This window comes from Lissotriton vulgaris, chromosome 9 (genome assembly GCF_964263255.1).
Source record: "Lissotriton vulgaris chromosome 9, aLisVul1.2, whole genome shotgun sequence".
In the NCBI taxonomy this organism is placed as follows: domain Eukaryota; kingdom Metazoa; phylum Chordata; class Amphibia; order Caudata; family Salamandridae; genus Lissotriton; species Lissotriton vulgaris.
The window spans coordinates 1,077,116,218-1,077,141,013 of NC_141697.1; the positions used below are offsets into that span (position 1 = coordinate 1,077,116,218).

Below are 24,796 nucleotides of genomic sequence, written 5' to 3' on the forward strand. Positions count from 1 at the left end.
CTGGAACAGTGAAAGTTACATATCAGCTCACTGTGCTGGGGACTATCTTTCGTGACGTCACTTCCTGTCGTGAAGTCACTTCATGTGAAACCACCTAACTTGAAGCGTCAGTGGGTCCCCAAAGACTTTATGAGGCATAATGCTGGGGTGGATGTCTGAGGTGAACTGGGGGAATGAAAAAAAAGTTTTCATACTGCTTAGTATACTGACATGATATGTACCAAACAAGCAACATTAACTAAAAGGAGTCTCATCTCTCTTTCTGTAAGACTGGTACATCACTGTACAAAATATGCTGGAGTTGTCTCTCCACAGGGCTGAGAAATGCCTTTTATCTGTGTGGAAAACCCCCAGCCTATCTCACAGAAGCCTGCAGAGGGGTTATGTCAAAGCTTCCAGAGCTGCTGACTTTCAAAGTGCGGAACTAGGTTCAAGCCGCGGCGTCGGCTCAGCATATTGTGATCCCAGGCCAATCACTTAATCTTCCTGTGCCTAAAACATGAATCTGGCCCTGTGTAGTGTTATCTGGTGCTCATGTAGAGCACTCTAATGGCCTCTCCCCAGGTTCGAATACATATAAGTGGAAAAAATGTAAAAGAAATGCTTGAAGTACGAAGGACGATACAAATAACGGAGGGATTCCGCTGCAACTATGGTTTTTAGATGATCTAAGAGACTGAGGAAAACCGGTGGGAGGGGTAGTCAGAGAGAAGTTTAATTTGTGGTACCTGATCTGAAATCCCCAAAAATATGTGGATGCCTGGAAGGCATCAGGAGAAAGAGGAAGTTAACAAAAGCGTTTAAAAAAAAAATTATATATATATATATATATATATATATATATATATATATATATATATATATATATATATATATATATATATATATATATATATATATATATATATATATATATATATATATATATATATATATATATATATATATATATATATATATATATATATATATATATATATATATATATATATATATATATATATATGCGCTCCAAGTATCCCAGGAAAATCACTCCAAAAGGAAAGTAGCACACGCAGGGGAGGTTTCCACAGGTTTTTAATGGGAAAACCAACAGCAAACGACGCGTTTCACCTTGGGGCTTCGTCAAGTTGTGCAGAGAGCCGAGGCGTGCGTCGAGTTTAAAAGGACACCATGCAAACTCATTGAAATCAAGGTAGGACTAAGCAGTACTATCATGGTCGCCATATTGGAAAGGTGTAAAATACAATTCTATACAGGCAGTTCAAATGCGTTTCAACATAAATACAATTGAAAAAATAGATGCCTTCCTGGAGACCAAATGAAATATACAAATAGGGAATGCCATATGCAATAACCATTAAATTCGTTAATCGAAGTGCATAGTCACAACCTAAGGAGACAAGTCTAGCCCTGAATGGGCATGCGGTTAAACTCCACAGACCTTGAAGCGCTAAATAGCACTAAATGGCAAATTATACAAAAGGTGGCTGGCGCGGCCAGATGCCAACAGTTCACATGCGCCTCATATATATATATATTGTCAAGGTATACAAAAAGCGTATAGCAGTGTGCGCAAGGTTGTCCCAGGCCAGAATTTACATATAACATGAGGAAACACGTAGTTACCACGGGCCTAACCCAGCGCTCATTGGTGGCTGGTGAACAGGTCAGGCAAAAGAGAGTGGAAAGCAAAGGAAAAGAAAAGAAAAAGCGTTTCAAGCAGTGTCCACTCCTAGGAGCAGGCAGGAGATTTTGGTGGGACTAAGGGCGGGAACACGGGTAAATATTGTGATCCCATTGTGTGATATCACTTCCACTTCCCCAGGCTTTTTGCCGAATCAGCATATATACATCCAGTCTTCATTAATATGGCCAGGCATGTGGACAGTATCTCTTGGCTTCTTTAGCAAATAAAGTGCTCAATCGACTAGTCTGATCCAAGGACGTATAAACGAATGCAGTGAGAATGTTCAAATGTAGAGCAATATCTCGAGAAAGCTTTGGCGAAGCCTTTGCCGACCCAAAAAAGGTAGAGAAAAGCCAGACATTTTACTTGCGCAGGACTCCACCCAATACTAGACATTCGTGCCTCAAATGTTTAATTTGAGCGGAACCTGTGGTTTCCGGCGCTTGTGGCAGTCTGCCACAAGGTGGTGCTGTCAGGTTAATTTAGAAATGACTACACTAGCAGGTAATTATTAATTCAATATACATTAAAATGACTTTTACCTCCTGCCCATACCATTTTTATACCCGTAGAGGCCAGAAATAATCCGAATTGCCACACTTGCAGGAGTGTGATGGTTAGTAGTTGTGCTGTGGCTATCATAGGCAGCGCTGTCAGGGGCAAAGTGTGGTGCAAGCTGCAGTGGCCTCCTCACGAGAGACCTATCACTTCTTTTTTTTACAAATCAAGCACTGCAGGCCTCATTCGTGAGACCCCTTGCACTGCCAGAACGCCACTTTTTGTGACGTTCCCTGGTGCAGAAGCCAGTGTGATATTTATCAGGCAGCACTAAACCACTTTTTTTCCGGCTTATTGCTGCCTGATCAATATCGGTCCCTGATACACAGTGTTCTGCTTTAAAAGGACGTGCAATGGGTGTTACTGGGGGCCTTTCCTAGCAACATCTATGGCTTTTTCACACTGCCCCAGATTTATGAGAAATTGTAAATCTGAGGCAGCCCAAAAAGTACGCCTTCCCAGGGGAGGCGTAAGGGAGGCACAACGAGAGAAATATCTTTATTTCCAATTGTTTTTCCCTTTTCTATGTGTGCAGCACACAAAGAGGAAAAAGCCTCTTGTGATTATTTTTGTGAAGGAAGGTTTCCCTTCCTGTACAAAAATAATCATCCCTGCAACCCAGGCACCCTTGCACCATGGTGCACACGTGCCTGCGTTGGTGCACTGCAGCCATTGTGTGCCGGCCCAGGGGAAACGGACAGGAATGCATCCTTTCTGATAGATAGGGCACATTCCTGCCCTTTTCTTTTGCCATAGGGCAGAGCTGCAGGAAAGCCTGGTGTGCTGCCCTACAGCGAAACCTTATAAATGCGGCCCTGCGGACCTCTAAAAAGGGTGAATTCTCCACACATAGTTGCCTACTCATAACTGCAATGAAAGGCAATCAACCACTTAGCGGTAAATTTGTCCTGACTGATGAGGAACAAGATCAACAGTAAGAAGGAAGGAGCGCAGGGAATATGCACATCTTTTTAATAATACTTACCAATCTCCTAGAAAGTGATACCGCTAACATTTTGTGTTTTCCGTCCTATGATAAAACCACTGCTGATTCATGGAAAATGCGCCTTTGTGTATAAAGTATGTAGATTTTACAGAACAGATTACAGCAGTCACAGCTCTTTGAACATCCCACCATTCCCCGGTGAGGGTCCTGCTTTGTGGATCTGAAAAATAAAACTGCATTCAATAACTTTCTGTGGCTCTTCCAGCTGATGGTCCCCTTGGAAGAAGCCGCAATATGCGGAAATAAATCATGCGCGCCTCTGCAGTGAAAAGTGCCATCCAGGGACGCAGGCTGCTTGGAGGGAACTCAGTGGAAATCTCGTACACACTTAGCGCTTCTCCCTTAGTGCCGACCAAGGGATAGGAGCAGAGACAGCTGTAATACAGCTACTTTGACAAATGAAAATTATGTCGCTGTTGCTGCAGTAGAAATACAAAAATAATGTTCAATCCTATTTGTCTGAGTGAGATATCAAACCAGTGTCTAAAATGTTTTATTACACAATGTACACCATTAGCATAGTTATGAACAAGCGACAGCAAAGCGACTACGTCTAGTGTTGACTGCCAGCCTTTTGGCTTTGTCAATGCTTGTTTTGTTTTGTCATGGCTTTCGTAAAAGTTTATTTCTGGAGGAGCTGCCAGGCCTCAGTGAGGTTAGCACAGAGGACTTCAACCATTTTTGCTCTGAGCCCCGTCATAAGCAAAATGTTTTGAAGTTGGGACCCTCCTTCAAACCTATATGGCAAAGATTTGGGGAGGTGGAAGGATGATCATAGGGGGCAGGGATGTCATTTCAGGGGTGAATTTCTGTAGCTCGTAGTCCACACTAATTGTGGGACATATACATAAGCAATAGCATCAAACAAGAACAGAATGGAGCAACAACACTACTGCCCATGATTGAGGTCCTGTGGGACGCAATGCACTCCACCTGCTGCATTAATGATGGCTCTAGCTCTGAGAAGCAGGTTATCTCCTCTTCGTTCACTCCTTGCCCACCTCCTCTGACCATCACTTCAATCGCGAAACAAGTCGGGTCTCTTTCTGAAATAAAATGAGCTACAACATGCTTCCCCCTTTTGCTGGGCCAAAGGCGCCATCCACCCTAATGCTAGCAAGTAAATTGAGCTCCGATGCCCACTTTTTGTTGTAAAACATTCATAATTGTGATGGAGTGGGTCTCTGGGCAAAAATGTCACTACACCAGTTTTCACTAAAATTAACTACTGCCTTGCTATCACCTCTGATGTTTGTTACCATCATGAGCTCCCATCTCACACCATCTCTCTACCTCCCATCTCTCATCATCCCTCTCCGTCCCTCCCATATCTCAGCACAGTGGCGGCTGGTGAACTTGGACAGAGGTGAAGCGAAAGTACATGCCTCAGATATCCAATTTAGTACGCAAAGTGAACAAAGCCCATGTCCTTGAAAGGTATTCATAGGGGTCTTCCTAATAGAAACTTTGAAAACAGTCTGGGCCTGCAAATATTTTTGAACTGGTAAAACACTTTTACACTAGCTGTGCAGCCATAGACTGACGTTTTGAGTTGGTAAACCAAGTTTTGCACTTGCAGTGCATCCCGGAGAAGATGTTTCGAGTTGTTAAAACTCTGTTCCAGCAGTATAGCCCTAGGGTGCCTTTTAGAACAACTGAAGTGCACACACTTTTTTTCTAGGGTATTTCAATAGTGAAAGGATGTTTTTAAAAGGTTTAACATGTAATTGTAGCGTTTTTCTTTTAAGTGGACATTCTTTAGTGCACAAACTGGGTCTGGTAGCTTGGTGGACTATGCACAAGCAAGACAAATCTGTTGATTCTGCCTTATCCACTCAGCTTTTCATCTTTCAAAGGTCGATTATCCTTGAAGAAGGTAACAAAAAACATCTTACTATTCGATAGTCTGAGAGGCCCAAGTGGGTGACCATTAATACCTACAAATACTTACGTTATAGCAACTCGTTTTACCAAGTAATAACACCTGGGCGTTTTCCCTCATTTATAATTGTAGTAATGACGTTGTTGCGATTTTTATAGTGCACAGTTTGTCACTGGCATGGCATCTCTACCCTTTCCAGTATGTGATTTGGAGCAAGTATTATAAAAGTGCGTAACTCTGGGGCCTTTCGGTCAGATATGTGTACAAATCTCGATCTAAGTCTATTTTTGAACATCTTATCCCAGCCTGAATGTTGCTTTTTAATAATATTTGTTATTATTATTTAATTTAGGGTTTTTGGCAGAGCATGTATACACCAAGGGGTTCATGGTACTGACAAATCTCGAATATACTGCACTGACAAATGAAAAGTTTTTTCTGTTTCTTGCTGAAAGAGAGGTGAGAAGGGATGGCCTCTTCGTGATCATTTGCAGACAATGAACTTGAAGCAGAGAATTTGCCAAGAATCACAACATTTGGCCAAGTGGAGCACAGAAATTAGAATCGGTGTCTTCCGATTTGAAGGTCGGAGTATGTCTCAGGAGTAGTTACTGGTGCATGGTAACAATAAAACATGATTTGAGGGAGAGAATGCTATAAGTAAGGAAACATCGAAAGGCACCTACAGCAGTTACAGGAAACGTTATGCACTGGAGATCAGATGACTTTGTAATATACGGCCAAAAAGCGTCATGTTTTGTTTACCTTTAGTGCTTGCTGGAACTCAACGGCTCTGTAGGTATCTGGCAGGCTGAGCTGTGGGCTCCTATGCAACTGTAAGTGGGCCTGTTGAACTCCCGTCGGTATAGGGCTAGGTCTGCACCTGCTTCTCCCTGCTCCAACCTGTCTACTGATAGAGTGCTTGGATAGCGGGCTGCCCGAGCAAGCTTCATTCTTCAGACATGCTGCGCTGATTTGGGCATGACCAGCATGTCTATGGCTTGCAAATGTTTGAAGGGGACTGAGATGTAAAGCGCCCCTCAAACGTGCGCAGTCGGACAGTCCCCAGAACTCTGCTAATAGTACTTTCCTGTTTACAGCTGACATGCGCACTTAGCCCTGACCATTGAAAACAATGGGGTAAACCCAATAAATCAATAGGACCTGGGTAAATGTATATATATATAAAGAAAGTGGTCCTAGACACAATTTTTAAACACTGCAAATGATGTGAGTATTACTTCTTCACAGTCAACAAATAGTCAGACTTAATCTGAACACACAAACACATGGAGATGTATAATTAGCTAATTCAGCTATAAATGCAAAAACCCAACACAACAGTATCACGACAAATTCTACTGCAGTTTATTTACAATTTCATAAAATTTCATTTCAGCAAGAAGAAAAAAGAAAAGTTGGTGCTCAGGTGATGAGGAGAAAAAAGGTGTAAGTAAAGGTTTAGAATGATTCAGTGCAACAAAGAAAATATTTTTACATTGCACATATAAAGCCTACCCATACACAGTATATATACAATATTATACAGGGGGACAGGGAGGGTCTGGTGTAGGCTTTGAACAATAAAAATGGGGATCGTCGACGTTTCAACCCTGGCGCAATAAGGGAAAGTCACGACCTCTGCTGCGGGTCTTCTTCAGGACGGTTGGGGGGGGGGGGGGGGGGGGCTGGGGACGGGGAAGCACCACAAGAAAATGAGAAGGTGTAGCAATTCCAGATCAGTTGGGCGATACACCTCTGACTGGGAAGTTCAGCTCTGACTGAGAAGTTCAGTTGAGAAACAGTTGGTACAAAACGAGCAGTCGAAATCAATCGTGCCTAGTCCGTTAACGCAATGAACATTGTACCGGTGGTAGAAGGCGAGGAAGAACTAGGTCTAGTTCAAGAGGACCTCAATTTAGTTCGTTATTCCCTGTAGTTCGGAAATGGGCAGGCCGTAAATTGTCAGACTTGGTAGCGATAATCTCAAACCGGCAGCTCCCTACTCTCACATCCGAGAGAAACCACCTCCACCACCGTTTCTCTCGGATGTGAGAGTCGGGAGCTGCCGGTTTGAGGTGATATTTACCGTTTTAACACCAATACCTGTATGTTTGAGAGTAGGTAATCCTACCTGATTAAAAAGAAATAATTAAAGAAAAAATGAATCCATATATATAGTTATCCAAAATGTGGCATAAATCTCAGTATACTAACCCACTAATTAAACACATGCCGAGCTACGGGGCAGTATTACGCTAAGCTGTGGGGCGGTACTCTAAATTCCATACCATGATGTCGTACACTTGCATACTCTCTCAGAGTCAAGGTCTCTAATATTGCCTCATTTGACCACTTGTCGATACTGAAAAATAAACCAAAACGAAAACGCCCAATTTGCGAAACATGTATTTACATTGTCTATCTATTACGGAATAGTCTCTCTTGAGCTTCCCCTCCTTGAGTAGAATGGGGGCTCGTACTATCACCGACTCATTCGCACCGGTGTTGCGTAATTAAATTATAGGATTCCTGCAAGTCAATATGAATAAGAATTACAATCTATTCTGGCTCCCGAAAAAACATTCATAGCGAATAGACTCCACAAGGGGGGCTGATTTACCTTTAGTTTCTGTTAAATCCCTGCGTACTCCGGGTCCGCCATTGCGCTCTCTAGTGAAATCCAGGTCGCAACCTACCGCAAGAGTTGAATTATAACAACACAGACGCAGGACTAAGGGCGACACCCTTTCCCCGAAGATGGTCTCATTACCAAAACAGAAAGAGGACTATTCCGCATATCAACATCGAATGGCTACAATGTCCAACTCCAAATTGTATATAAATACTTGGAGCGAGAAGGTCCTCATCACTAATAATGAGGAACAAAGTAATAATATTAAGAAGGACAACAATAAATAGTGAATAAAAAGTGAATAAAAAAGGAATAAAAAAAAGGAAAATAAATAACCAGCGTGAAATAGATCTACATGTTGCCAATACACAACCTTATTGCCCCGTGTTATGCCTACACCTCTCACAATCTTTTCAATTCTTTAATGATAATGACATCAACAATACAAATAATGCATGTATGAATAAGGAACATAAGAGGAATAGGAAGAACAGGAAGAACACTTATTGTAATAGGGCCCAAATTTCATCTCTATCATTGAGACCTGTCCTTGCTGTATAGGGCCCAAATTTCATCTCTCTCATTGAGACCTGTCCTTGCTGTATGATGTTTCTCAATAAGCCTCGCTTCTAGTCGGTTCAGTTTCATCTCTGCCTCATCTCTACTTATATTCGTCACTGTACACAGTACTGACCACTCCATATCTTTTTCTGAGTGATTGTGCATTTGATGGTGGTTCACCAAAGGAGCCCCCGATGTTTTACATTTTACCCTTCATTTATGTTGTAGAATTTGTTTTTTTACGGCTTGGATGGTCTGGCCTATATAAAACTTGTTGCAAGGGCACTTGAAACAATATATTGTGTTTTTAGAGTTGCAGTTCGAGAAAGACCTCTGATAGTGGATTTTACCATTTATCTCTATTTCTTTTGAATCTTTTGTCAAACCACATGTCAAACAGTTGTGACACCGAAAATGTCCAACTATAGGTGGCAACTTAAAAAGGTCTCTAATATTTCTTGGTGGGGGCTCTGTTTTGGCGGCTGCTCTCACTAGTTGTTGACGAATATTTTTACCTTTTTTGAAGGCGAAGAGAGGTTCCTAAGGTTTCTACCAATTTCCAGTTTTTTTAAATCAACTTTTTGACTCTGTTAGCTCTTGGATCATACGTAAGTACACGTGTCAATTGTGCATTCTTTTCTTGGATTTTTGGTACCAATAACGTCTCCCTCGGAGTATACCAAGCCCTTTTGAGAGCCACCTTCACTAATCTTTTAGGGTAACCCAGAGTCACAAGTTTTTCTTTAAGTTTTTCTGCATTCAAAAAGTAGTCTTTCTTGGACTACATTTCCTCCTCACCCGGAGGAATTGGCCGTAAGGCAAATTTTCTTTTAAAGTACGAGGACGGCTGCTCGTAAAATGTAGCAGTGTATTTCGGTCTGCGGGTTTAGTATACAGACTAACTAGTTGTTGACCTCCCTCATGTTGGACATACACATCCAAAAAATTAATTTGATTTCGGTCACTCGAAACAGTGAAATAAAATTCTTGAGTACGGCAGATAAGCCAATTATGGAACTCTGTTAACTGTGTTTCATCCCCGTTCCAAATCCTAAAAATTTCATCTTTATAGCAACACCAAAATTCCACATGATTTTTAAATGGGTTGATGTTGCTATATATCCATTTTTGTTCAAATTGAGACATGACTAAATTGACTATTTCCGGAGAAAAACTACATCTCATAGCCACTCCAGAAATTTGAAGGTAGAGGTTGTCTTTAAAACTAAAAAAAAAAATGTTCTTTGAACAAAGTTTGGCCAGTGCTGTAATGAATTCAGTAGGAACTTGATGGGGACGATCTCGTAAGTCCAGGACATATTCCATCACTCCCAAGGCTTCATCCTGGGGTATGTTCGTATATAATGATTCGATATCGAAGGTAGAAAGGAGTTGTTTTTCAGGATTATAAAATAATCCCTCTACCTTCAATATCAAATCCATAGTATCTCTGACAAATGCTGGGGTGTTCTTTACCAAAGGGATTAAAAACGTGTCCACATATTTAGCCAATGGCTCTGAAACAGAGCCACATGCAGACACAATAGGCCTGCCTGGCGGTTTGGTCATTGACTTATGTACTTTAGGAAGTACATAGATATTAGGAATTTTCTTTTGATCGCTATTTAAAAATTCAAATTCATTCTTACGTGGCCAACCTTCACCACGCCTTCTTTTGTAATTTCAAAAATGTATTCTTTAAGCCGTACAGTAGGATTATTTTCTAAAGATCTATAGTGTAGTTGATTCGACAGTTGGCCGGTTACTTCAAGATCATATTTGGATGTATCCCACAGGACAATTCCACCCCCTTTATCTGCCGGTTTGATTGTCACGGCCGGATTGGAGGACAGATTTTTAAGGGCTAACATCTCAGATTTACTGCAATTCACATTGTAAAAAATTATTTTGGTTTGTAACTCATCCAATTCACGTAGAACTTGATTTTCAAAAACTAAAATCTCTGAAGGAAAAAGAATGCTTTCCGGTAAAAATTTTGATTTATTTCTTAGCCCACTTATATTGATTTGTTCATTACTTTCCCGTTCTAAAAAGTAGGCCTTCAATCTAACCTTTCTGAGGAAACCCAAAACTTCTGTTTTTGTATCTATTGTATTTTGTAGCATGGTAGATACAAATGTCAGTCCTTTTGCCAAAACCGATAATTCATCTTTTGTTGGAGTATATTTAGATAAGTAATAAATCGGGATAGATTCAGCTTTTTTTACCACTTGCACATTTTCATACCGTATTAATGTCTGTATGTCTTCTTCCGTGTCCGGAAGGTCTCTGCTTCTTGTTCTGATATTGTCCTGCTTGTTGATACAGACCTTGTGGCGGGTATAAACCCTCTTGTTGATTGTAGCCTCTGCTATGTGGTCCCCCTCCCCATGGTCTGAACCTCCCTCTGCCTAAAAAAGGTGGTCTTGTTCTTGGATATTGTGGGTAAGGGTGATATCCACTATTTGTCCCTTGATCTGAGTCTGAAGAGGTGTCAGAAAAAGTGATAAATGTGTTCCTAGATCTACCTCTGTATTGCAAATTTAGTGAGCTAGGATTGTTGTTTAGAAAAAAATCTTCTTTAAGGAAGGGATAGACTTCCTCCAACTTAAAGTTTTTAATATCTCTAGCATTTTTGTGATTTTTAAATTTGTATTGTGAATTGTGAAATCAGCAATGGTTTTTTCTGCTGCTTCTAACAGTTTTTTTGAATCCTTAATCGTGGTGTCTCCCAATGTTTCTTGTTCTAGTGTTTCTATTTCTCTCATTTCTTCCTCATATAACCTCAAAGCAGTCTCAACAGAGAGTGCCATCCAATCAATCGAACATTTGGTACCAACTCCGCCAATGTGCTCAAATATGTTTTATCATTTATAAAAATTACAGGAATATTTTTTACCTGCAGGCCTACAGGAATTGTATTATTTTTTACATGTTCAGCACGCAGCAATGGTGACCTGGGCCCTAATGCTAGCAAGGAAAAGCAACCCCATGTTCTTTTTCAAAGTAAGATTGCCATAACTGGGGTTTAGTGCCCACTCACAGAAGGCAAGAGTGGGGGGGGCTCCTGTGCTGTGAAACAGATAGTAGAGATCTATGTTAAAAACATGCCTTCTCATCAAGGTGCCTGGTACCTGAAAGAAATGTAAATGTGTGCAATGGTTAATCAACAAATATAAAGAACTGCTTTGGAGCCAGTGTAGCTTTTAATTAATGGAGTCACTCAGCTTCATGGTGACAAATATTTATTATTTTAGAGAGGTAATATTTTTGCCTGATAAAAGGAGTGTACTCTTTGATCGACACATGCACTTATTAAAGTAGATATAGTCTAGATGCTTATCACTAAAATGTGTATTTTTAAAGCGCTTGGGGACAGATTTACTAAGCATTTCACCAGTTGCAAATATCCCATCTAGCTGTTTGTGACCTGTAAAATGCATTTTGTTCAAAATGCGACTCAATAACTTGTTACCGAATTGCATTTTGCGATTCGGTATTAGGAAGGGGGCTGTTTAGGGCATACCGAATAACACTGGTATGTATGAATGTTTTGCAACCGGGAATGAGGTCGCAAAACATTCACAGTTACCACCAACTTCAAGTAGGTAGTATCCAAATTGCAAACAGGAAAGGGTCTTCGAGAGACCCCCCCCCCTCCGTTTGTGAATGTGGGCACTAACATTTTTTAAGATCCCTGCCTGCTATTAAAAAATGAAAATGTAGCTTTTCATTTTAATTTTTGAGGAAAATGGGCTGCATTATAAAAAATATATATTGCTTTATTTAAAAAGAAATTATAGACTTGGTGATCTGCTGACCCTAGCAGGCCACCATCCCTGTGATTGCAGCCATTCACAATGGGTCGCAAATTGCGACCTGCCTCATGAATATTGTTGAGGCAGGTCCATTTGCGACCCTACTGTAAATTGTTAACAGTGTCGAACACGCGGTTGTACATAACAGTTTGTGATTTCCTAATAGTAAATCGCTTAAATTCAATATTAGGAAATCGCAAACATGCGATTTTTTACTTCTGGCTCTTGTTTTTTTCATAAACAGAAGCCTGTTTTATGCAGTGTAATACAATTTTAAAATAACGACATTCACAGAGCTTTCTGTTACAGACTGGAACCTTGAAGCACTCAAATTAAGTAACTTTTCCTCACTGCACCAATCACGATTTATTTCTGTGACTCTCCCTTCACACACAAAGACATCTGCAGTGATCACATTAGCCAACTTAGGTTTCATAAGGTAAAAGAGCATATTTCCTTTTGATTAGTTTAACTTGCATTTATTTTTCATTTGAGGCGTGTGCATGTTTTTATGTGTAGTTACTGGAAGGTGAACAAAAACAATAAAATGTTAATTTTTTCTTCATTTTAGCCATTTCTTTGACCTTGACTTCACACTCACTGATCCTGCCATATATCTCTCAATAGTACATGTTCTTACACTTTTATGGGCATTGACTGCTGCATGTAAATGAAGACAACCTACAAAGGTGCCTTTCACGCTTCCAGGCTATCTTCATATACATATAATTGCAGACCCATTTGCGCCCACCCCGGGAACACATCCACAACACCCCGGGGGCCACGCTCCACAGTTTGTGTTAGCCAACAGCTAAAGTGGATTGACCATTGCACCATGCAGTAGACAAACATAACAACAAATCCATGGATTAAGTGGGCTGGGTGAAAGTCCCTGTAAGCAAGTATATTATATATTTATAATTTTAGTGCAATGAAAAGGTCATGACTATTGCCAGGCTGAAACCACCCTGAGAATAAATGTAACACTTGCATTCTATCGCTCCAAATTCATAAGTTTCATAATTACGCTCATTTAAAGTGCCGGAAATCCTGAATGTAAAACAGTGCAGTGGTAGTATCTTTTCTGCTTGATATTAGCTTCAGGTTTAAACACAGATTTGCCAAAGCTTTCCACTAAGTTTGCGCCACTTTTGTGACGCAAATCTGGCACAAAGTGTTGGGGTGTGATTTATTATCCAACACAAACAAGGATTTGCATTTGAAAGTATTCCAAAGCAACACAATGTTGCACTATGAACTACTTTGCACTACTTTGCTTCGAGGGGTGTTCCATGAGCACTAAATGAATGTTCACATGGAGCCACACAGGAGTTTTCCCTGAAATCCCCATCTACTAATATTGGTAGCCATGGATTTAAAACCTTACGGGGCATATTATCAAGGATCAGTGTTAAAATTATCGCTGTTTTATCGGCAGGAAACTGCAGATAAAACGGCGATAATGGGATTGATAATACACCCTTGTTAATTCCCATAGAAGCCCATGTTAACACCAGAACACCAGCAGTGGCAGGAGCAGTGTCTCAAAGTGTGTTGTCGTATTTCTATCCATAGGTTTCTTGATCCTGCATCACCCCAGGACTTACAACATATCAAACACTTATTTTATTGTCTTGCACATTGTCCTAATGTTATAAGATTATCTGTAAATCAAATATGTTCCTTCAATATGTAGGTTATGTGTGATGCCTTCTATGTAATAACAGACCTTGTCTCCCAATTTCCAGGCAGCGCATATGATTCCTATATGTTGTCCACAGTCGGATATCTATAATAGGCTGTTGTGAGGTGATTTTGGCTATGGTTTTCTAAATTGTAAGCCAATATTAATTAATTAAACCCACTTGATCATGCAAAGTAATAACCCACACCCTCAGAATCTGATCTTAACCCCTTCACCACGGGGCTAATTTCCCCGCGGTGCGGGGGGAGGGGGGCCGGGCACGGCGCCGCTGTGCTCATGACGAGCCCAGGCTCGTCATGCAGCACGGTGCTCGTGTGCTCATGACGAGCCTGGGCTTGTCATGAACCCACCCGGGCAATGGAACGCTCAGCACAGCGGGGAAATTAGCCCCGCGTGTGAGCGTTCCACGGCTCATGACGAGCCTAGGCCAAGGGGTATCTTAGGTGATATCACTTACAGTTTAGTTGTGCAATGACGGCTACAATGAACATACCTGGTTTTGTGACATCAGCAGCATGGACATATTATTGTTTTAGGATTCCAGCAGCCCTAGTGGCACCTGAAGCAGTGTGGCTAAGGGAGAGTTTTTACTAAGGTATCATTTTTTCTACAGAGCACCAGTTGTGGCCGGCATGACTTGCGGATGGAGAAGATGGGGAGTCGCACGGCGAGGAGTCGCATGCAGGGGTTGTTAATTTTAAATAAATAAAATATATGTAACTTACCTTAGCAGCCCGGTCCAGTCCCATGTAGGCACACGTCCTCTCCTCCACACAGGAAGAAGGCAGCCTCCCTCTCCTCCCCTAAGCCAATCACAACGCTGCAATAGCAGCGTTGTGATTAGCTGGGACGCTGACCGCACAGGCGTTTAAGGGGAGGCCATTTTCTCCATGTAGGCTGCATGCAGCCTACATGGAGAAAAGGGCAGAGTGTGTATGACTGGTTTGGTCAGCCCTGGGGCTGACCAAACAGTCAGCGCCCACAACAGTAGGCAAGCGACTCTTCCCCTGCACTTGAGTCGGACCGCCCAACCTCCTGCCCCCAACCTAAACCTCCTGCTTTCTCACAGTTCAAGAAGCAGAAACATAAAATTATATTTACAATACAATTTTATGTTTCTACTTCTCGCACAGAGAGAAAGCAGCGGGGTGACGCTCCTCTGCCCACATGGAGGAGCTGCCCCTGCCGAGCACTACAAACAAAATTCCTCTTAAACAGATAGCACTCCAAAGAAGTAGAAAATAACAGCATAGGGAGACTGACAGTTGACCAAACCTTCATCATAAATGTAAATAGTGGGCATATGACTGGCACAGAGCAGGAGCAGATGAATAGTGGTGCTCACTGTGCTAATGGTTGACATGTTTAAATCATTTGATTAGATGCTGGCAATTCCGAAACAACATGATCATAGTACTGGCTGTGTTATAGGCACCAAGGGCATACCTTTTATCCTTTTCTCTCCATTGCTTTTCCTCCCCCTCCTCCTTACTTCCTTCATCACTGTCTGACTTTTAGCTTACCCCTGCCCTCCCTTCCTTCTTTCCTTCTTCATGTACCAACACATTTAGTTGTTCCTCTTCTGTTTATTCAACTTTTATAAATTTTCAGTCTCCAACCCCTTTTTAACCACTAGCCCCTGTTAGAATTATTTTTAAAGTTCATGATTTTAGGGGGCAAATAATATAATATAATGTATAGAAGTGTGTCTATTAATGTGATTTATTTATGCAACATTTTGGTAAAAACTCCACATTGGATATAATGGAAACGGGTTCTGTCTCTGTTTCATACTCCTGCATTCACCCTCTATCATCAGGTTACCATATGCATTTTACCTACCAACAGGCTCAGCAAAAGCAAAGACAACTTATATAATGTTTTCGTAACAGTCACGAATACTAAGGAGTATTTATAGACCTTTAGTGTACTAAGTAAATTGCAACATTCTAGGATTCTGTGTTTCCATAGTTTAGCCTGATCTTGCACATTCACACGGAAAAGCAGGATGTTTTCATAGAAAGGGGATAGTGCTAACAGATAAGACTGCTGATATGAATCACTCTGATTTGCCAAAGAACTGTTCCATGGGACCTTGCCATACTGAATCTGTGCTATTTACTAATTTTCTATGCAAGAATTGTGTATAACAACCCTTTGGATTTGAGGGTAGCCAGAGGACTTTCCCATTCACAATTTTGTGGTTTTAGAAGACTTTTCTTTTTCTCCAATAGGTATGCTGTCCAATCATTTCTTGATTTTGCAGCTCATTTGGGACTTAGAATGATTTCGGTTTTTACCTACTTTGTACTTATTTTGCACTTTGAGTCTTTATAGCATTTATTCTGTACCGCATGATTTTGAGATTTTTGTAAAAAAACTTTGTAACTTTTTCCTTACCTAGAACTCAGTTATTGAGTGGTCTCAGTTACTTTGTTTTGATACCCTGCAAAGCTGATGCTGGGTGGGTTTCCCTTTTACTAATTTTTTCCTCGTGGGAGAACCTCATGAGGTAAAATATCAGGTTAACAAATATTGGCGTGTCCTGACATATTGAGGTATGGTTTTGCCACCACACACCATCCATTGCCATGCTTTCCTTTATAGTAATAATCCACAAAATTGAAAGAGGAAACACTGTGGAACTAGTTAATGAAATTTATTTTTCCACTAGAAACTAGAGCTTTAGCTATTATAACGAAGAAAAACAAAACAGTTCTACGAAAAAAGAGTGAATAAATAACTAACATTTGTCAGTGGTTGACTAGGGTAGTTAATAACTGTTGAAATATGATTTATATGACAAGGAATACATTGTAAATAATATAAGATGCAAACATTTAAATGTTTTCCTAGATATGAAAAGTGAATAATTTGTTTTTAAATGCTTTAATAATCACCACTTACCATTCGTTAGAGATAGCATTGAAATAGGATAAGTAGGTGTGGCTTGGACGCGGGCCAAGATGGCGGCATAATCCCGGAGCTCCGGCGTCGTTCCGCAACATCGACACATTTGGGACAGTTTACCTGTGTCTGCAGCTGAAATGAAACGTGTCCCGCGAACCGGAACATGAGGAGAGCCTAGCGCCCTCATTGTTTCCCGGTTACGCGACTTTACTCGGCGGCTGCAAGGGAGTCCCGTTTTCGCGGCTGTGGCCGCCATTTTGTGCGCCGGCTGCGATTCTCGGAGGCGGCTGGCTTATATGCCTCTGAATTTGTTTGCCTCATCTTCCTTCAACGGATGATACTTCCTGCACGGTCTATCAATGGTGAGCCGCTTTCAGCTGGGAATTGATTTCTAAGGCGCTCTATATCTCGCGCACTTCCCATTATGATTTCTGACGCCATTTTGTGACTGCAGCAATTCACCTCATCGCCCTCCTGCTTCATTGCTTCACTGCCTCACTGTTTTGCCTTTCTACGTCATAGCTTAGACTTAGTTTGACTTCAACTCATGCAAAACTCCTTTGTATCTGACTTCACCCTCTCGCTTGTCATGCATTGGAGTACTGCGTCAGGAGGTTCTCCTTCACAAGTTGCTTCAGGGAATTAAGCGATGCTCCTTCCACTTTTTCATATGGCTTTTCTCATTCTTATTTCCTGCTTGGAGGTTTGTCATTGTTCTTTTTAAGAACTCCTGCGATGCTGAATGCGGCTATATTTATTCCAGCGACTTTCCTCTCCTTGTGTATGTTCATTATCAATTTATTGTACCTTACCTCATGGTCCGTTTGAGTTGCTCTATCACTCTGACATGATCTTCTGCCTGGCCTAATACCTGCTATTGATCTGTGGTTTACTCCCTCCTCTAGCCATGCCTTCGTGCTGACTCTTTATATTACTGTTCTTCATGTACTTTTCCCTGTCAGGAAGACTCCATACTCAATATTGACTTTTTGCCTTCACCTTCACTATTCTGGCTGCCTTACATGGGGAAGCTTCGCACTTTGAAACTCACCAATTTACCAAAGTTACCCATTGGTTCTGACTTCGACTCACCTACCCAGGAAATGGAAGAGGGTAAATCTTCGAAGTCGGACTCTGCCCATGGGGCTATCCCTAAGGCTCAAAATGGAGGGAAGGTGCAATCTTTTTTGACTTCATCCAAACGTCTGAAGAAGGACCTGCCATCCCCTGGGAGCAACGCTTCATCCTCTATAGATCTTATCCTGGAAGAATTGCGGGCCTTCAAGCCTTTTATGGAAGCAACCACAAAAAATATGCAGGCCATGCAGCAGAAATGGTCATCTCTGGATTCACGTGTCACGATTTTGGAGCAATCCTCGGACTCTTTTCATTCTGCTTCCTCCCGCATTCCTTCAATAGAAGCTGAGATTCTTCTGCTGAGGCGTCAAACAGAGGATTTGGAAAATAGAAATCGAAGGAACAACCTACACTTATATGGTCTTCCGGAGCTTACAGAAGGGTCCAGTCCTACCATCTTCTTCCAATCTTTCCTTGCAAAGATTCTAGACACTCCGGCCTTATCTTCCATTAACATCCAGCGAGCCCATCGTCTCGGTCCTAAGGTTGCTTCCAGGCCTAGGGGTGTGATTATGCTGTTTTTGCAGTGTACGGATCCCTTGCAGGTCCTTTCAGCCACCAAGCTAAAAAAACAGATTATCTGGGAAGGTCATCGCCTTTATCTCTCCCAGGATATCTCCAAGGCCACAGCAAATCGGAGGAAAACATTTTTGGACTTACGGCCGCAGTTAAGAGCCCTTGGTGCCAGGTATGGTCTCTTACATCCATGTCTTTTCAAGGTCACCTATAAAGACAGAACAACCACGTATGAAGATCCTGCGGCCTTGCAAGCTTTCCTTTGTCAGCAGAGTCCAGATGTTATGGATACCTCCAAGCCTGGATGAGTGACTTTGCTGTTCATTGCTTTATTGATTTCACTACATTGCAGTTCTGTTTTCTTCATTGCGTTGCATAATATGTTTTCCTTACCGTTTCTGTTCGAATGATTGTCTTTTGTTATAAATCCTTGTATTTTCCCTAATGTTTTCTCTCATTTCTTCAGATATGTCCCTTCTCATCTTTATCCTGATGTCTCCTATTGTCTTTTTACCTTACCCATTGGATTTATGGTAATAGAGGCTCGATGCCGGCTCTGGTTGTTGTTGCCGTCGTCTCCCGCCACCACCATCCCGATCCCTGTTCTGGATTTTCCGTTTCGTAAGTATGTCTTTCAGTCGTTCGTTTTGGACTTGTACTGTCTTTTTGTATAATTTTGTCTCTGTCCTCTCTATCTCTCCCTCTCACCCTTGAACTCTTTCTTGCATTTCTCATGGTTTCTCCCTTTCTCTTATTTCTTCCCTTTTTGGATTCAGTCTTACCTTTGTACTAGTTGTTTCCTCTTTTTCCTTCCTTTCTCATCTTCTCTTTATCTCCTTCTTTGTTCTTTTTTCCTATTCATTTTTCTTATTCTCTCTCCATTGTATTTCTTATGCATTACTGAGCATGTTACACTCAGTTGTTTTTCTAAATTGTTTCGTTCCGTGTAACGACATGGAACGTCAAGGGATTAAACAATCCCATTAAACGACAGAGGGTTCTCTCACATTTAGCAAGACTAAAAACTGATGTTGCCTTCCTTCAAGAGACTCATCTTGCTGAGCCGGAGGCTTTGAAACTTAAACGTTCTTGGGTGGGTCATGTTCTATGTTCTCCTACGACGTCTAGAAAAATGGTGTTGTACTTTTGTGACATTCAAAGTTAAATGTTTCCTCGATTACCCATGAATGTGATGCTGATGGTCGTTGGCTCATTGTTAACATACTCATCGATAACATCCCACTCACCTTATTTAATGTGTATGCTCCTACTGGGATCGATAGATCCTTTTGGCCTGCTATCTCTTCCAAGCTGTCTTCCCTTTCTGGAGATTACATACTTCTCGGTGGAGACTGTAATCAGATTGTTGATCCCTTCCTTGACCGTCCCTCGAAAGTCACTTTTGTTCCCTCTAGAATGCACACACAGTTTGTGAACTCCTTTCAAAACAATGCCTTAGTAGATATTAGGAGACTATGCAATCCTAATGTTAGAGAATATAGTTTTTTCTCCCCTCCTCATCAATCCCAATCCCGCATTGACCATATATTTCTCAGTAAATCCTTGTCTCAACATGCTATTCGTTCTGAAATTGGCTCCATTTTACTTTCCGATCATGCCCCAGTGTTTGTAGACCTTGACCTTCTCCCATTCTCTCCTCACTCTGGCAGATGGCGGTTTAATAATGCTTTACTTTTGGAACCCTCCTTTTGTTCCGAATTCACTGCCTTTGCCAAGGAATTTTTTCTTTTAAATCAAACCCCTGACTCCCCTTTTGGTATGGTTTGGGATTCATTCAAAGCAGCCTCTAGGGGTTTTATTATTAACTTTGTATCTCGGCGGAAGAAACTTCGAGAGGCCAAGTCGGAGAAAATTTTGGCTGACATTTAAGCTCTTGAACTTGCTTATTATGCTTCTAAATCTGATTCTTCCCTTAAAGCTCTTATTGAAGCAAAAATCTCTTTTAACAAATTCACTACAGACGCTGCTTCTAATCTTCTGCTAAAATGTAACTCTAGACCAGAGGTCTTCAAACTTTTGGATGCCGAGACCCCCCCAAGTCAAAATGTTTAGGCATAAGGACCCCCTCCAGACAAACAATTCTAAACCGATAGGCGGAGCTACTGGAATTATGAGGCAGGTGAGGACCAAATTATGCAGCAGGCTTGACTAAATTATATGGTAAGAAAAAATAAATAATGCTCTGTGATGCTGCATATTTTGGGATAGTATTGCTTCATTATTTTGACATTTTTACACACAGTAACACTGAGGAAGGATTTAATCTCATCAGTACCAGTTTATAATGAAAATACAGCAATAAACAAGAGAAAGATTTCTAGTCAACCTTTGTGATTGGCCTTCTACTCCACAGGAATACGTGCTGCCACATTAGAAGCTAACCTGGCCCTGGCTGGGAGAAGCAGGGTCCCTTAAAACCCTGGCAGCCTTATGCAGAGTTAAGCAGTTTACCCATGCCACTTTCCTCTCACCCCCTACCTTCCATCCCACTCTCCGCTTCCAACCCTGGATCCCTCTCACTTTGCAAGCCATTTTCTTTCACCCTTTTTTACAACTTCTGAAGTCTCCCCATTCAACCTCTCACTTCATGTTTAATCACCTCTTGCCATTCTGCCTTTTCACTGCCCTCCTCTCTCAAATTTATCTCATGGCCTCTCTGGACACATCACCTCTCTCTCCCCTCAGCACCTCTCATTCAACTCAATTCTCTTCCTTCAAATTTCTGTCTATTTGTATCTTACACCTCTCCAGTCCACCATTCATCTTTCACATCTCCCCTTTGTTCTTCAGCACCTTCTTTAACCAACGTCCCTCAGCACCCACCTCAGTACTCCCTCTCTTCCCTCATCGCTGTTGTCCCTCACCCACGTCGTACCAAATTCTCTGTTTATGTCACAGATCATCACTCCGCTATCTTCTCTCACCGTTTAACAGTATCCCTCCTCTGTGCCCTCACCTTTCGCTCGCACTCACTTCTCCCCTTGCGTTTCTGCACTTCTTCAGCACTTCCCATTTCTCCTCATCCCTGACCTCTTAAATCTAATTCTCTCGCTCCCATGCTGTCCTCTCTCATCCCATCTACTCTCACCCTCTCATCTCTCCTCACCGGGCATACCCGTATTCTCCTCTCGGCCTGTGCCAATCTTCTTATTGTTCCCTAATTCAAAAAACATGAATAGTCGGCCTCACTGTTTTGGTGCGGGCCGCACAGTTATGGAACTTTCACCCACCTTTTCTTCGCTCCACCCTTAATCTATTATCCTTTAGGAAGCTATAAAAACCTAGCCCTATACCCTGTAGGTTACCCCATTTGGCTGGTTCTCCTTCCCCTTCTGTGTGTTTCTTATTTGCCATTTCAGCCAGCAGATGGTTATGAGCACCAGGACACCTTTTTGGAAATAGTAATAATAGACAGAAGTGTGACCTGGAATGTGGGACCACTTTCTATCACTCCACAGCCCCCCTGGGGGTCGGGCGCCACAGTTTGAAGACCCCTGCTCTAGACACTATGGGGGTAAGAATAAAATGGGGAAGCTTTTGGCCAATTACTTAAAGATTCGTAAAGAACGCACAAAAATTCAATCTATCAAAACCTCTTCTGGTGAATCTACATTTAAAGATAAAGAAATTCTCACTGAATTTGCCAATTTTTATGATACTCTTTATACCCCAGAACAGGTTCCAACGCCTGACCATCTTTTTATTACTTTCAATCTCTTCCACCTCCCTCAGTTTCACATGTTGACTTTCACGCTTTGGAACAGGACATTTCGCTTTCTGAAATCTCTCATGCAGTATCTAAACTTCGTCATGGTAAATCTCCTGGCCCTGATGGGTTTACTATTGAATTTTATAGCCACTTTGCTTCTCTCCTTCTTCCTAAACTCTTACTCTTATTTCAATCTTTCTCTGATGCCGGTTCATCTAGCGGTTCTTTTCAACAAGCCTTAATTTGCTTAATTCCAAAAGAAGATAAAGATCACTCCTTGTGCAAAAATTATAGACCAATATCTTTAGTTAACACTGATTACAAAATTCTAGCGAAGATATTAGCACTTCGCTTGGATTCTCTTTTACCAGATATAATTGGCCCAGAACAATCTGGTTTTGTCAAGGGGCGTCTCTCCTCTGATAATTCCCGGGTTTTTCTTAACATTCTTAGCAAATATTCTTCCTTGACTCTTCCTTTTGCAGCTATTTCCCTAGACGCGGAGAAGGCTTTTTACAGGATTGGGTGGGACTTCATGTTTCAGGTTTTGCGTTGGATTGGTATCCCTCCTAAATTAATTTCTATTATTTCTTTACTTTACTCTGACCCTCAAGCCTCTATTTTTGTTAATGGGATGTCCTCAGATTATTTTTCTTTGCACAGAGGGGTTCGACAAGGTTGCCCTTTTTCACCCTTACTTTTTGTTTTAGCTTTAGAACCCTTCCTTACTAAAATTCATTTAGATGACACTATCTCTGGTTTTCACTTTGGTTCCCAACAAGTCAAACTCTCTGTTTATGCCGACGATATTCTTTTTTATTGCTACAACCCTATCACCTCTATTCCCTCTTTTCTTAAACAGGTCTCATCCTTCTCTGCAGTTTCCGGATATCGCTTAAACGCCGACAAGTGTGAAATTTTACCTTTGAATCCTCTTTGTCAGAAGCATCTCTTTTTTTGTACAGGTTTTTCATGGCAACCATCTAAAATCAAATACCTAGGGGTTTGGTTTGCTCCTTTATTATCTGATACTCTCAAATTAAACTTTGATTATATTTACAAGAAAATGGACATGGCTATCAATCGTTGGCATCCACTCTTTTTGTCCTGGTGGGGTCGACTCAACTCTATAAAGATGATGCTATCTCCCTTGCTTCTCTATACTCTTTCCATGCTTCCTTTACACATTCCACTTTCTTCCTATAAGAAAATTGACTCTTTATTACTAAAATTCCCATGGAACGGTAAACATCCTCGAATAGCTCTTGCTTCTTTGCGGAAAGACAAAGCTCAATCTGGAGTGCGTTTTCCTGACTTCAAACAATATCACTGTGCTTTTTCCATGAAGCAATCGACTTGCTGGTTTTCATCTACTCTGCCTCAGTATCCCCCTGTCTGGCTAAGCATGGAATCCTCTTTCATCTCTCCTTTTACCTTCCGTGAATTTTTGTCCTTTACATCCTCTTTAACTCGTCTTCGCTTGCCTATTCTTTCACATTCTCAAAATCTTCTTTCTCCTTACTTAACTTCATCCTATCCATCCCTCCTCTCCACTCACGAACAACCTATTTGGAATAACTCTCATCTCAAAATCCGTAATCGTACTATTTATTGGAAAACTTGGCACTCTCGAGGAATATGTTGGATCTCTCAATTACTCTCTCAAGATACGCCTCTCTCCTTCCAGGATCTTCAATCTATTTTCTCTTTACCTGCTTCTGCCCAATTGCAATATAATTACCTTTACCCTGTCCTGCTCTCCTATCTCTTTCATCCTCCAACGATATTCCTTTAGATCGCAGACCCACTTCCCTTTTACTGGAGTCTTCTCCTTCTCCATCTGCTTTATATAACTCTTTCCGTTTTATTACTGATAGGTTAAAATCTTGCATTGAAGTTGCATGGGAGCTGGTTTTTTCTCAGAATTGGCCTGTACTTTTTTGGGATAAAATTTGGACTAAACTTCATAAGACCTCTAGAGCTGCTAACACTACCCAAACTTTATTTTTCAATTATCACACAACTTTATTTACTCCACTTGCTTTGTCCCATTTTTCACCAGACACTCCTTCTACCTGTTGGTCTTGTCCCTGCCCTTCTGCTGATCTTAAACATATGTTGTTTGAATGCCCGCCTACTTCCCAGTTCTGGCAGTTGGTTTGGCGGCAAATTCAAAAGATTTTCCACTTTCAGGTTCCCTTTTCACCCTCACTAGTTTTTCTTGGCTCCCTCTCTTCAGACCTCCCTCATTCTCCCAATCACTACCTTTACTTATTCCGGGTTGGTGGCAGCATCCCGGCGCCATTTGAAGAGAGACATCGCATAAGGGCAAACCTTAGAGAATCGCGTTTTAAATCACGCACTTGTGTATATCTGCACTATTTTATGTTTAATTGATTTACTGTGACCAAAACGGTAACTTTTAATTAGAGATTCTCTTGAATGCTGTTGGAGTATTTTTGTGTTTAAAGGCATGCAGCGCTGCTGATTACTAGCGCCACCTTTTTCCTACCTTCAGTCAGCAGCCCCTCTGCCCCGGTCCACCGCGGCTCCTCTGCCGATTGAGTGGAGGGCGGCTCACCTACCGCGGCTCCTGGTGCCGGTCTGGTGGTGAGAGCGGGCGCCATATTGGGAGGAGTCAGAGAGCA

General features: G+C 41.5%; 1 pseudogene; it reads right to left on the minus strand.

Annotated features, from left to right (window-relative positions):
* Window positions 1-17,582, minus strand: part of LOC147692840 (interferon-related developmental regulator 2 pseudogene) — a 36,176-nt pseudogene extending 18,594 nt beyond the window's left edge.
* Between the last annotated feature and the right edge of the window lie 7,214 nt (window positions 17,583-24,796).